This window comes from Rhinopithecus bieti, unplaced genomic scaffold (assembly GCF_001698545.2).
Source record: "Rhinopithecus bieti isolate Rb0 unplaced genomic scaffold, ASM169854v2 scaffold_2888, whole genome shotgun sequence".
Lineage (NCBI taxonomy): Eukaryota > Metazoa > Chordata > Mammalia > Primates > Cercopithecidae > Rhinopithecus > Rhinopithecus bieti.
The window spans coordinates 222,756-237,809 of NW_016804209.1; the positions used below are offsets into that span (position 1 = coordinate 222,756).

The window sequence follows — 15,054 nt, forward strand, 5'->3', positions numbered from 1 at the left end:
CCTGGGGAGTTGGGACCAGATCCAGGGGTTTGTTCTCTAGCCCCTGGATGTCAGGACCAGCTGTGCTGCAGGAGAGCAGACTGCTCCTAGGCCTCCAGCAAAACACTCAGAAGGGGCAATGGAGGCTGTGCTGTGGGCACACTTCTGCAAGATCACTCAGGCAGGCAGGCTTAGGAGGGGCCATGGGGTTACATGGATCAGATGCACCCCAGCCCTGTGGCAATGGTGGCCCTGCTCTCTTCCAGCCTAGCAGACAGCAGGAGCTGCAGCCACTCAGTACAGCATGGCAAGCCTTGGGGCATGGACACCTATGGTCCCACATTTTGCTGCAGCTGCACTGCACAGTGAAACATTTGGGGATGTATGCAAGTTTGAGCTGTGCTTCTGCCTATTCTCTGGGTGGCTTCCCTGCCAGTTCAGAGGTATTTGGGGGTCTTGGGAAACCTGTAGCTAGGATCCCAGAGGTATGTGGTGGGAGTGTGGTGCCGAAGTTCCTTCACTCACTGCTTCCTCAGGTCTGGTTCAGTACAGGGGGCCGGTCCTAGTGCCCCACGACTCAGTGGCCTCCTAGCTTCCTCCCTCTGTAATCACAATGTCCATCTCCTCTCTGTTGACCTGATGCTTTCTCACAAAATCTTTATTCAGAGTGTGATGGTTTATTTGATATTTTGGTTCCTTTTGGTGGAATAGACAGTTCCCGGCTGTTTCTAGTTAGACATCTTGAAGATTTTAAAAATTCTTAAACAGATGGATAGATAATTTGTTCCCTTCTCAGAAAGTTTATTATTGATGCTGTCAACAGGGCCTTTGTTTTGAATTCTATTTTTCAGAAGTAGTGTTCACTGCAGTCCTCTGAGCCATTTATTTCTACTGCACATTGACCTCAACATCAACAGTGTACACTTGGGGAAAACACTGTTTAGAATGGCACATAGTTTGTGGCAGCCAACAGAATCAGTGTATAACAGACCTGTATCAGCTCTAATATTCTGATTCTATCTTTAATAGGTGAATTTTCCAACTGCAGTGAGCAAATCGGGCCTGACAAGCTTAATAAAATACAGGAGTATTTTGTTGGGTGTTCATTTAGTTCTTAGTTTGTTTTTGAAAAATTAGTGGTATTTGTAAGGCTAGTGACTCTGCTCATATTTTCATATATTAATTGTGAAATCAAACATGTCTTGGAAAACCTGAAGATATTGACAAAGTGTTTCTTCATTGAACTTAAATGTAAATGAACACAGAGAATATAAAGAAAATTAATAGTGCAGGCAGTGTGGTGCTGTGCTGATTTGCAAGTTTGTTTGTTTGTCACTATTAAGATACTATGTAATGGCACAAGTCAAGTACTAATGGTCCGCTGAACAGCATGAAAGTCACCACAAAAGCAGTCATTATTGTGTAATAAAGGGAAACTATACGAACGTATGGTTACATAGGACACAAAAACAATTTTTGTTGTTAAAAAAGCAATAATCTTTTAACAGTATGCGCTTGACGAAATAAAGCTTATGCGTAGGCTGTAACTCCCACCATGAACAAATGCGTTATTTTCAAGATTTGGATTTTAGCTTCTGCTTGACAAGGATTTCTATGGGTTTGCCAGATATAGTCCAGAAATTTTCACTGCATTGTAAGTCAGTTGTGAGTAAAACTGAGTGTTATATTCTACATGCACATGCAGAACATTTTATTGCAAAATGACCTGCGGATGTAGTCTCAAATTTATCACTGAGGCATTTTTTTCCTATTTCTTAGGCAACCATATTATACTTTATCCAACTTCCTTCACCTTCATGCCTCAGGGATTTTGTACATGCTAGGTCTTTGAGAGCCATTAAGGATGCTATTATCCCATTTTTTAAAAAAGTTAAAAATCATATAGACTGATTTAGATTAAATGCAATGCTTTCAACAGAAATATTTATAAAGGGCATTCAGTGGCTTTATTACAATCGTCATATCACCAGCAAAGAGAATGTTAACATTATCCTAAACAAAAAAAACCCAGCAAGACAAGAGTAACTTGACACCACATCTAGGAGAATATATGAAATCTACATCTATCCTACACAAAAAAACCCAGCAAGGGACAGAGTCATTGACACACAATTAGGATAATGTAAATCTACATTATCCTAAACAAAAAACCAGCAAGACAAGAGTCATTGACACACATAAGGATATATGGACCAACTCTACATTATCCTAAACAAAAAAAAACCCAGCAAGACAAGAGTAATTTGACAACACATTAGGATATACGGAAATCTTACATTATCCTAAACAAAAAACCCAGCAAGACGAGTTAATTGACACACCATAGGATATATGGAAATCTACATTATCTAAACAAAAAAAACCTAGCAGACAAAGTAATTGACACACATTAGGATATACGGAAATGCTCATTCCTTAACAAAAACCCAGCAGGACAAAGAGTATTGACACACATTAGGATATATGGAAATCTACATTATCGCTAAAACAAAAAACCCAGCCAAAGACAAGGTAATTTGACACACATTAGGATATACGGAAATCTTGGTGGTAGTATTTGGAATTGAGATTCTTCCCTTTTATTTATTTATGCCTTTATTTTTCTATCCACTTAACGTATCTGTTATGTACTTTGTTTGCACTAGTAGTACGGATATATCATGCAGCTCATTGTCCAGTGGGGATACATAATATGATATCGGTTAGCCTAAAGTCTCAGTCTTGAGAGCCTCGCTTCTTACTGAGTTGCATGATATTTGAGACTGGAATTGTTTTAGAATTTTGCCTCAGCACCATGGTCATTTTATGGCCGTGACACTGCATCTGATCTCTTACAAACTCTGCCTTATCTTTATATTCCTTTTTATTTTTTAATATTTGTGTCTGCCTCTTCATTCCTTCTTTCTACCTGGTTTTAATTTTGAGTGTCATCATCTAAACTATATGCATTCTTTATCCTAACATCTGACTGAATCTTGATTGCCAGCGCAGACTGCTCTTATACTTCCCTTCAATTGTTGCTACCTACCTATGATCCTGGCAATTAACTACAATGAAGAACCATGTGAATTGTACCCTTACTTCATGACAAAGCACTTCACACATGGTAGATACTAAATAAATGATATTGCATAGATAAATAAATCTTTCTTTGCAAATAGGAACTCAAATTATATCTTTAGCCTTTCTAAATGTTAAGTGGATCGGAAAAAAGTTGTTTTCGCTGCTAACATTTGTTTGTAATTAAAACCACATGCACAGAGGGATTATAGAACTACATAATGCGAATGTGTCTTAATATGTCAAACTTCATCTAATACAGTTAATTATTCTCTGAGTATCGAGAAGAAATACTACATCAGAGGAGAAAGTATAACAACAAAAAGAGAGAATCAATCAGTCTTCCCACAGAGAAAGGGATAAACTACTTGTTAACTTTTTCATATTCTTTACATTTTTTCCTATTAGGTAAATTGTGTAGTACACTGGAAAGAGTCCTATGGTCTTAAAAAAAAAAACAAAGAAATTATTTTCATATCAGTGAAGTATAATTATATTAAAGATAATTCATAATTATGTACATTCAGGATTGAAAAAAGCATTTTTCATTTATAACTCTACAATTTCAAAACAAGATGCACATTTCAATAACTCAGAAAATTCTTTTCAATGCATGTTTATTAGGCGTCATTAGGTTTTGATTCCATATCATGCTAGTCTATGATTTTAGTAAGTTTTTCGTAGCCTTACATGAGATGAACATTCTAAAACTAACACTTCAGTATTCTTTGTTTTTAACTTTTAGGTTCAAGGGTACACGTGCAGATCTGTTATATAGCTAAACTGTATGTCACAAAGGTTTGATGTACAGATTATTTCACTGCCCAGGTAATCAGTATAGTACCCGATGGGTAGTTTTATGATCCTCACCCTCAAGTAGGCCTTAGTGTCTGTTGTTTCTGTCTTTTGTTTTTTGTTTTTGTTTGAGATAGAAATTTATTCTCAGAATAATGCACAAAAGCACAGGTTGAAGCTACTGTTAGGAGGCTTCCCTCCCTCCCATTTCCTCCTTCCCCCTCCTCTGTATGCCAGGGAGGACACAGTTGAAGGAAACATGCAATCACAAACAACAATCAGCTCTAAACACAAAAAAGTTTGGTCCAGAAGAACTCAGTATAATTAATCTAGTTATTTTGTAGAACTTCACTGGGTTGGATTAAGATACTGCAGATGTAATGTTTCCAAGGGCGGTTCATCAGTGCACCAGGGGTGCCTGCTCGAGGGAGCTGAGGACTGAGCGCATGCAGGGGACCTCTTTGGCCTGCTTGCTGGACCTGGGGTTACAGTCACAGAGCCAGGACACTTGATGCCACTCAGTGCTGGGGGATGACTCATTAACGTCATTAACAAAATCTTCTGGCCTTTGTTTGCCCTTGGTTGTTTGCCTTTGTTTTCTGTAGCTGCTCATCTTGTCTTGCACACCACTCTTCCAGCTCCTTTATTATGTTTTCTTTCCACTCTGCTTCTTGCTTCTGAGAATAGGCAGCAAGTGCTTCTAAGTGTTCCATTTTCTCTTCTTTCCATTTGCAAATATTTTCAGGCTGTGATTAGAATCGATCCACTTGTGAAATAGCTGCATAATTGTCTCTTGGACCATTAATTTCCTGGTGGTAGTCACCATCATCACTCCGTCAACAGCATCTGGACCCCTAGCTGTTCGCCTTGTGGCTGGGGCCCGGGGGCGACACCATCCAGGATGTCGAAGGTGACCTTGTTGTTCTTGATACCCATAGTCTTGCTCTCTTGCTGTGCCAAGAAGGCCGCTGCCGGGTCTTCTTCACTGGCGCCGGCCACTCCATTCCCCAGGACAGGATCCCCAGGGGTGCCACCAGGGACACCAAATGGATCTTGCTCAGCCATGTCTTGCAATTTAATGGCACAGACACCAATGGTAAGAGACAAACTAACCAATCCACCGACACCATGCCTGGCAATCGTGGTTGTGGTACCAACTGGGAGATGTTGTTCCTTTCTTTGTGTCTATATGTACTCAGTGTTTACCACCCACTTATAAGTGAGAACATGCTCTATTTGGTTTTCTGTTCCTGTGTTAGTTCGTTTAGGATAATGGCATCCAACTCCATTCATGTTCTGCAAAGCACATGATCTCATTCTTTTTTATGGCTGCTTAATAGTCATATATATATATATATATGTATATATGCACCACATTGTCTTTATCTGTTCTGCCATTGATGAACATTTAGGTTAATTCCATTTCTTTGCTCCTATGAATAGTGCTATGATGCACATACACGTCTATGTGTCTTTATGGTAGAACAACTTACATTTTTGGGGGGTATATACACAATAATGGGATTGCCGGGTCAAATGGTGATTAATTCTGTTTTTAGTTCTTTGAGAAATCGCCAGACTGCCTTCCACATTGGCAGAACTAATTTACACTCCCACCAGCAGTGTATAAGCTTTCTTCTTTTCCACAATCTCGCCAAAATCTATTGTCTGTCTTTTTAGTAGCCATTCTGATTGGTGTGAGGTAGCATCTCATTGTGGTTTTGATTTGCATTTCTGTAATGATTAACGATGCTGAGCATTTCTTCTTATGCTTGTGGGCCAGGTGTTTGTCTGCTTTTGAAAAGTGTCAGTTCATGTCTTTTGCCCACTTTTAAAGGGAGTTTTTTTTTTTTTTTTTTGCTTATTTTTCTTACGAATTCTGGATATTAGACCTTTGTCAGATGCGTAATTTGCCACCACTTTCTCCTATCCTGTAGGTTGTCTGTTTATGCTGTTGATAACTTCTTCTGGTGTGCAGAAACTCTTTAGTTTAATTATGTCCCATTCGTCAATTTTTCTCTTTCTTGCAGTTGCTTTGAGCGTCTTCATCATGAAATCTTTGCCAGATCCTATCTCCAGAACGGTATTTCCTGGGTTATCTTCTGGGGTTTTATAGTTTTGGTTTTACGTTTAAGTGTTTCATCCATCTTGAGTTGATTTTTGTGTAGGGTGTAAGGAAGGGATCCAGTTTCAATCCTCTGCATATGGCTAGCGAGTTATCCCAGCACCATTTACTGAATAGGGAATCCTTTCCCCATTGTTTGTTTTTGTCAGGTTTGTCAAAGATCAGATAGTTGTAGGTTTGCAGCATTACTTCTGGGCTCCTTATTCTGTTCCATTGGTCTGTGTGTCTATATTTGTACCAGTACAGTGGTGTTATGGTTACTGTAGCATTGCAGTATAGTTTGAAGTCTGGTAATGCCAAATGCTTCCAGCTTTGCCCATTTTTGGTTCCATATGAATTTTAAAATAGTTTTTTTCCTAATTCTGTGAAGAATGTCCTTGGTAGTTTAATAGGAATATCAATGAATTTGTGGATTGCTTTGAGCAATGTGGTCATTTTAACGATAGTGATTCTTCATAATCATGAACATGGGATGTTTTTCCATTTGTATCATCTCTCATTTCTTTGAACAGTGGTTTACAATTATGAAATATTTCAGAGAGCTTTTACCTCCTTGGTTATCTGTATTCTTAAGTATTTTATTCTTTTTGTGGCAATTATGAATGGGATTGCATTCTTAATTTGGCTTTCACCGTGGATGTTGTTGGTGTATAGGAATGCAATTGATTTTTCTACATGATTTACTGTTCTGAAACTTTGCTGAAGTTGTTTAGCAGATCCAGGAGCTTTTGGACAGAGACTATGGGGTTTTCTAGGTATAGAGTTATATTGTCAGCAAACATAGATAATTTGACTTCCTTTCTTTTTATTTTGATGCCTTTTATTTCATTTTCTTGCTGGATTTCTCTTGCTAGGACTTAACAGTACCATGTTGTGTTGGAGTGGTAAGAGAAGGCATCTTCATCTTGTTCCACCTTTCAAGGGGAATGTTTCCAGCTTTACCCATTCACTATGATGTTGGCAGTGGGTTTTCATAGGGGCTCTTATTTTTTTTGAAATATGTTCCTTCAATGTCTAGTTTGTTGAGGGTTTTTAACATGAAGGAATATTGAATTTTTTTGAAAGCCTTTCATGTATGAAGATGATCAGGTGGTTTTGGTTTTTGTTTTGAGACAAAGTCTGCTCTCTTGCCTAGGCTGGAGTGCAGTGGTATGATCTTAATTCACTGCAACCTCTGCCTCTTGGGTTCAAAGGATTCTCATGCCTCAGCCTCCCAAGTAACTGGGATTACAGGTGCTTGCCACTATGCCTGGCTAATTTTTGTATTTTTAGTAGAGACAGGGTTTCACCATGTTGGCCAGGCTGGTCTAGAACTCTTGGCCTGAAGTGATCCATCCGCCGTGGCTTCCCAAAGTGCTGGGATTACAGGCGTGAGCCACCACACCTGGCATATGTGGTTTGTTTTATTAGTTCTGTTATGTTATGCATCACATTTATTGATTTGTGTATGTTGAACCAACATTGCATCCCAGAGATAAAGACTTCTTGATCATGGTGGATTAACTTTTTGATATACTGCTGGATTTAGTTTGCTAGTATTTTGTTGAGGATTTTTTGGTCCATGTTCATAAAAAATGTTGGCCTAATGTTTTCTGGTTTAGTTGTAACTCTGTCAGTTTTTGGTATCAGGATGATGCTAGCCTCATAGAATGGGTTCAGGAAGAGACCCCTCTTTTTTATTTATTTATTTATTTATTTATTTATTTATTTATTTATTTATTTGCTGTAGTTTCAGTGGGAATGGTAGCAGCTCTTCTTTATACATCTGGCAGAATTTCACTTTGAATCCATCTGGTCCTGGGCTTTTTCTTGTTGTTAGGCTTTTTATTACTTACTCAATTTCAGAACTTACTGTTGGTCAGTTCAGGGATTCAGCTTCTTCCTGGTTCAATCATGGGAGGTTGTATGTTTCCAGGAAATTTATCTGTTTCTTCTAGGTTTTCTAGCTTGTGTGCATAGAGGTGTTTGTAGTAGTTTCTGAGGGACTATGTTTTTTAATATTTCCGTGGAGTCAGTGGTAGCACCCCCTTTGTCATTTCTGATTGAGTTTATTTGGATATTGTCTCTTACTTTAGTACTCTAGCTAGTGGTCAGTTTAACTTATTAGTTTTCCACTATTGCACTGTGTGGTTATGTCAGTCTCTTCATAGGTCTCTAAGAACATGTTTTATGAATCTGTGTGTTCCTCTGTTGGGTCCATATATGTTTAAGATACTTAGGTCCTCTCGTTGAATTGAGCCGTTTACCACTATGTAAAGGGCTTGTCTTTCTTGGTCTTTGTTGCTTTAAAGACTGTTGTGTCTGAAATTAGAATACCAACCTCTGCTTTCTTCTGTTCTCCATTTGCTTGGTAGATTTTCCTCCATCTCTTCACATTGAGCCTGCAGATGTGATTGCGTGTGAGATGGATCTGTTGAAGACAACTTACCATTGGCTCTTGATTCTTTATTCAACTTGCCACTTTGTGCCTTTTAATTGGGGCATTTAGCCTGTTTACATTCAAGGTTGATATTGATATGTGTGGATATGGTCCTGTCATCCTACTGTTACCTGGTTATTATGTAAACTTGTTTGTGTGGTTGCTTTACAGTGTCAGTGGTGTATGTATTTAAGTATATTTTTGTAGTGGCCAGTAGTAATATTTTCTTTCCACATTTAGTACTCCTTTCAGAACCTCTTTTAAGGTGGTGCTGGGGGTCACGAATTCCCTTAGCATTTTCTTTCCAAAAAGGATTTTACTTCTTTGCTTATGAAGCTGAATTTGGCTGGATATAAAACTCTTGGTTGGAAGTTCGTTCGTTCGTTTTGTTTTGTTTTGTTTTTTAAGAATGCTGAATATAGGTCCCCAGTCTCTCCTGGCTTGTAGGGTTTCTGCTATTTTAAGCCTTATTGGGGGTTCCCTTTATAGGTGATCTGGCCCTTCTCTCTAGCTGCCTTAACTTTTTTCCTTTCATTTTGACCTTAGAGAATCTCATGATTGTGTGTCTTGGGATGGTCATCGTGTATAGCATTTCACAGGGGTTCTCTTCATTTCCTGACTCTAAATGTTGGCTGTTGGCCTCTCTAGCAGGCTTGGGGAAATTTTCATGGATGATAGATATACTGAAATACACTTTCCAAGTTGCTTGCTTTCTCTCCCTTTCAGGGACACAAATGAGTTGTAGATTTGGGTCGCTTTACATAATCCCATTTTTTACATAGGTTCTGTTCATTCTTCTTTATTGTTTGTTCTTTGTTTCTGAATGAGTTTCAAAGAGCCAGTCTTTGACCTCTGAGATTCCTTCCTCAGCTTGCTCAACTCTGCTGTTGATACTTGTGATTGTATTCTGAAATTCTTTGAGTTTTTTAGCTCTATTACCTCAGTTTAGTTCTTTGTTGAAATAGCCATTTTGTCTTTCATCTCTTGTATAATTTTATTGTATTCCTTAGAATCCTTGGACTGGGTTTCAACTTTCTCTTGAATCTTGGTGATCTTCGTTTCTATCCATATTCTGAATTGTATTTCTGTTATTTTAGTCTGGTTAAGAACCATGTTGGCCAGGCGCAGTGGCTCATGCCTGTAATTGTAGCACTTTGGGAGGACGAGGCGGGCGGATCACCTGAGGTCAGGAGTTTGAGACCACACTGGCCAACATGGTGAAATCTTGTCTCTACTGAAAATAGAAAATTAGCCAAGCATGGTGGCGTGCGCCTGTAATCACAGCCACTCAGGAGGCTGAGGCAGGAAGATCTCTTGAACCTGGGAGGCTGCAGTAAGCCAAGATCATGCCATTTCTCTCCAGCATGGGCAACAAGAGGGAAGCTCCATCCAAAAATAAAAAAGTGATTATCGGGGAACTAGTGTGGTCATTCGGAGGTAAGAAGACACTTTGGCTTTTTGAATTGCCAGAGTTCTTGCGCTGGTTTCTTTTCGTCTTCACGGCTGATGTCCCTTCAGTCTTTGAAGTCGCCATCCTTTGTATGAGTTTTTTGTTCTTTTATCCTTTATGATATCCTTGGGGCCTTGATTATGGTGTAAGGTGGGTTTGGTTGACTGGCTTTGTTTCTGGAAGATTTTGGGGGGCCATGGCTTAGCTGAAGACTCCCAAGCTGCATGCCCTAACTCTGGGGCGCTGGTTTCAGGCTCTAGCTTTGTTCTCTGGTTCCTCCTGATTACTAGAGGGGGTGAGTTGTTCCCAGATAGCTGGTCACAACACTCCCATGAGTGGTGTCAGCCAAAGTGCTTGATGGGAAGATGGCAGTGAGATTTGTGCTAGTTTACTCATGGCAGCAGCAGCAGCGGCTTGGCGGGGTGCATGCTCGTTGGCCAAGCTGAGGTATTGGGTGTGCTGGTGTGCTGGCATCCAAGCATGTGTTTGCACCATTGCCAGTATCAGAGCAGGGGCAGAGATCTTTTGGGCATGGGACTGGTGCCCTCCATTCACACGGGCAGTAGTGGCAGTGCAGCATTGGGGGCAAGGCCACTAGTGTCAGTGCAGCAGTGGTGTCAGTGGAAAGAAAGATCGGGCACAGGAGGGCATGCAGTTAGCACCCTCTGATGTGGTTTGGTTGTGTCCCCACCTAAATCTCATCTTGAATTTTAACTCCCACGGTTCCCACATGTCATGGGGGGGACCCAGTGAGACATAATTGAATCATGGGGGCAGGTCTTTATCATGCTGTTCTCATGGTAGAATAAGTCTTATGAGATCTGATGGTTTTATAAAGAGGAGTTCCCCTGCATTAACTCTCTCTTGCCACCATCCATTAAAATGTGACTTGTTCCTCCTTGTCTTCTGCCATGATTGTGAGGCCTCCCAAGCCAACTGGGACTTAAGTTCATTAAACCTCTTCTTCTTGTGTCTTTATCAGCAGTGTGAAAATGGACAAATACAGTAAATTGGTACCAGTAGATTGGGGCGTTGCTGAAAAGCTACCCAAAAATGTGGAAGTGACTTTGGAACTTGGTAAGAGGGAGAGGTTGGAAAAGTTTGGGGGCTTTAGAAGAAGACAGGAAAATGTGGGAAAGGTTGGAACTCCCTAGAGACTTGTTGAATGGCTTTGACCAAAATGCTGATAATGATATGAACAATGAAATCCAGACTAAGGTGGTCCAGATGGAGATGAGGAACATGTTGGGAACTGGAGCAAAGGTGACTTGTTGTTTTAGCAAAGAGACTGGTGGCATGTTGCCCCGGCCCTAGAGATTTGCACAACTTTGAACTCAAGAGAGATGATTTAGGGTATCTGGTGGAAGAAATTTCTAAACAGCAAAGCATTCAAGAAGTGAGGTGGGTGCTGTTAAACACATTCAGTTTTATAAGGGAGGCAGAGCATAAAAGTTCAGAAAATTTGCAGCCTCACAATGAGATAGAAAAGAAAAACCCATTTTCTGAGGAGACATGCAAGCCAGCTGTAGAAATCTGCATAAATAATGAGGAGCTGAATGTTAATCCCCCAGACAATGGGGACAATTTGTCCAGGGCATGTTAAAGGTCTTCATGGCAGCCCCTCCCATCACAGGCCCAGAGGCCTAGGAGGCAAAAATGGTTTCGTGGGCTGGGCTCAGTGTTCTTGTGTCGTGTGCAGCCTAGGGACTTGGTGCCTTGTGTCCGTGTCGCTCTAGCTGTGACTAAAAGGGGCCAAGGTACAGCTCAGGATGTGGATTCTGAGGGCACAAGCTCCAAGCCTTAGCAGCTTCCATGTGGTGTTGAGCATGTGAGTACTCAGCAGTCAAGAATGGAGGTTTTGGAACCTCTGCATAGATTTCAGAGGATGTATGGAAACACATCTCTGTAGATTTTCTAGTTTAGGCATGTAAAGGTGTTCATAGTAACCTTGAATGATCTTTTGTATTTCAATTCTGTCAGCTGTAATATCTCCTGTTTTATTTATTATTGAGCTTGTTTGGATTTTGTCTCTATTTTTCTTGGTTAATCTTGCTAATGGTCTATCAGTTTTATTTATATTTTCAAAGAACCAGCTTTTTGTTTTATGTATCTTTTGTATTTTTTTGTTTCAATTTCATTTAGTTCTGCTCTGATCTTGGTTATTTCCTTTCTTCTGCTGAGTTTGTGTTTGGTTTATGCTTGTTTCTCTAGTTCCTTGAGCTGTGACCTTAGATGGTCTGTTTGTGCTCGTTCAGACTCTTTGATGTAGGCATTTAGGTCTGTGAACTTTCCTCCTTGCACAGCCTTTGCTATATACCAGAGGTTTTCATAGGTTTTGGCTGTCTTTGTGAGGGAGCCAAGTGCCGGGGGTCTAGTTGGCTGTCTTGCTACAACTTTCTCAAATGCAGATATCTTGACCACAGAATCAGAATTTTACTCATCTTTATAATTCTCTCTGTAAGGCTGCACATATCTGTTGAATGAATGAATGAGCCAAAGAAAGTGCATGTAAAACGACCAGACCTAGTGGGTTATGTTTATTATCTGTTTAGGTCATAATGCTGCCTGTGTTTTCCTATGTATTTATAAAACATAAAGGACTTTGTTTTGTTTGCCTGTTTTGGAGTAACTTGAGAAATTGTTTTACATTTATTTTGATTTATGCAGTAACTAGGAGACTTTACTATATACAATGCAAAGATTATTATTTGTGAAATTATTTCTAGCTATCTAATAATATCAATATTTAGTCTAGTTAATAAATTACCTTATACAGGGTATACCAGAGCTTAATATCTTTGAAAAGTTTTGAACTTATCCAAAATATATTTAATTTGGTTTATCCCAAACTGTATGTGAAATACAAAGTTAATATATACCATACAAATTTAAAACAATTTAAAATATTTCTTTACTATGACTTATACTCTTTTATCCCTTAAAATGAAACTTAAAAAATACTATTGAAGATTATAATATTCAAAGTGAGCCTTGTTCCTAAAATGAATTTTATAATAGATGTCTAGCAAAGCTGCTATGTTAATAATGCAAAAATGCTGTAATTTTCTCCCAAATTAGCAATTACTGTGAAAAGCAACATTTTATTTCTGCCAAGAAATAAAATTATTGTGTTCTACGTCAAACTCTGCAAGAATCTGTTAAAAACTCTGTAAGTTAGGTGACTTTACAATTTCTTTCACTAAATGTATGAAAACAATCAATTATGAGATAAGTAGTAACTATATATTGTGTCTGAGACTCGATTTTCTGTTTATATACTTACTAAATCCTTAAGCTGTAGTTTTAGGTTCAAAATATAAACTCAACTTCAACTTCAGAAATGCTTTTCCCATTATATGAGACTGCCTCAAACCTCATTTATGGTTTAGAAATGTCTTTATTATGTTATCAAGGTAATCTCTATGGCACCTAAATTGTTTATACTATTACATCTCAGAGTATTTGCTATTAGTTAATTAGAGTATCTGACAATATTAGATATTTAAGATATTTTTTCTATGCCATTCTCTCATTACTAGGTGAAAATGAAATTTTTTTATACGTTTGACTGTGATACATCTTCATTATGCTCTTCTGTTGCTTACAAATAGAAACCTTGATTGTTCTCCAGTTTGCTGATCAGTTAGCATATGAAGTTGTGAAAGCATGGACCATTCTCTTTTGTTTCTTTCTTTTCTTTTTTTTTTTTTGAGACAGGGTCTCCTTCTGTGGCCCAGGCTGAAGGTCAGTGGCGTGATCACAGCTCACTATAACTTCAAAATCCTAGGCTCAAGCCATCCCCCCACCTCAGCCTCCTTAGTAGCTGAGACTACAGGTGCATGCCACTGCACCCAACTCATTTAAAAAAATTGTTTTTTTTGTAGAGACAGGGTCTTGCTGTGTGTCTAGGCTGGTCTTGAACTACTAGCCTCAAGTGACACTCCAACACTGGCCTGCCAAAGTGCCCGGATTACAGGGGTGAGCCCACTATGAGCAGCCATCTTCAGCCTATTTTAAGTTAATAATTTTATTAAAATGCATTGTAAATATAACTAGCAATCATTTAACTGTAACAACTATTCAGTGAATTGTAATGTATATTTCATTACTGGTTATTAAGTCATTACTGAAGGCATTCTCATTGTTTTTCATTTTCTCCTAGCACTTTCATTCACTGTAGTTCTCGAAACTTTTAGACTTCACTCTCTCACAACTCCTTCTTGCTCTCTCTCTACTATATCGATGGTAGTAAAACAGACTACTTGGATTTTAGTGTCCATATGTCAGTATTCAGACTTTACCATAAAACCTAGCATTAACAATGGTCATATGATCTGATATCATTGATGTGACTTCTAAAAAATGCTTTTTGCTCCAGTAATAAGATTATATGCAGAAAGTAATTTCCTTATTAATTAATAGTTGCATTTTCAAATCACCTTTAGATCCTGATAGCACATGACATTTTCCCTCCAATATGAGTTTGAAAGATGAGGAGGTTGACAAGAGCGAAAAGCCATTGGAATTCTTTGTTGCTTGTTAGATTTAGTGCAGTTTACAAAGAGTATGGACTTTGTTTAGACAGTGTACAGGAAAAGTCTAATTCAATGTTTTATAAAGCACTTAGAGCTTAAATAGAACTTTTGAAATAGATTTTTTTGACCAAGTGATTAGCCTTTCAACAAGTGCTATAGAAGCAAGAATTATACAAGCATCTGCAAAAGCCTCTATATAATGTCTTGCTAGCCCATTTTTTAATAAACAGGACTTGAGTCAGCAGAAAGGGCATTCCAATACTGCAATATGAGAATCTTTTTATTATCTACTTTTGAATAGAATCTATTATTAGTTGTAGAGATTAAATACCCTGTCCTTTGCGTGTTCCTTAGATTGAAAACAGGACAACATTATAGTGAAAGCAGCAGCTTAAGGTATGAAATTCTGAATCCAAATACATTTCAACTCCAAGTAATCTCTGGGTCCAGAAAGCCAGTTGCACTGACTCAGAAAAAAGTTTATCATGCTTTTCCACCAGACATACTCACACTTTGAGTCATTTATTTAATTCAATTCAATGAATAACTGCTGTGTGCTTTTCCCTCTTTGTAGCTCTGGGGATGTAACAATACTTTGGGTTCAATTCCTGTATTTGTGAAGTTCACTATTTATTCAGGGCTGTAGGTGATTCTACAGATAATTTCTGAT

General features: G+C 38.7%; 1 protein-coding gene and 1 pseudogene across 2 annotated transcripts in view; one reads left to right on the top strand and one right to left on the bottom strand.

Annotated features, from left to right (window-relative positions):
- TUSC3 (tumor suppressor candidate 3) overlaps window positions 1-15,054 on the top strand; it is a 222,162-nt gene that overhangs the window by 139,084 nt on the left and 68,024 nt on the right. The window lies entirely within an intron of this gene.
- Window positions 4,256-4,920, bottom strand: LOC108526455 (clathrin light chain A pseudogene; annotated as a pseudogene).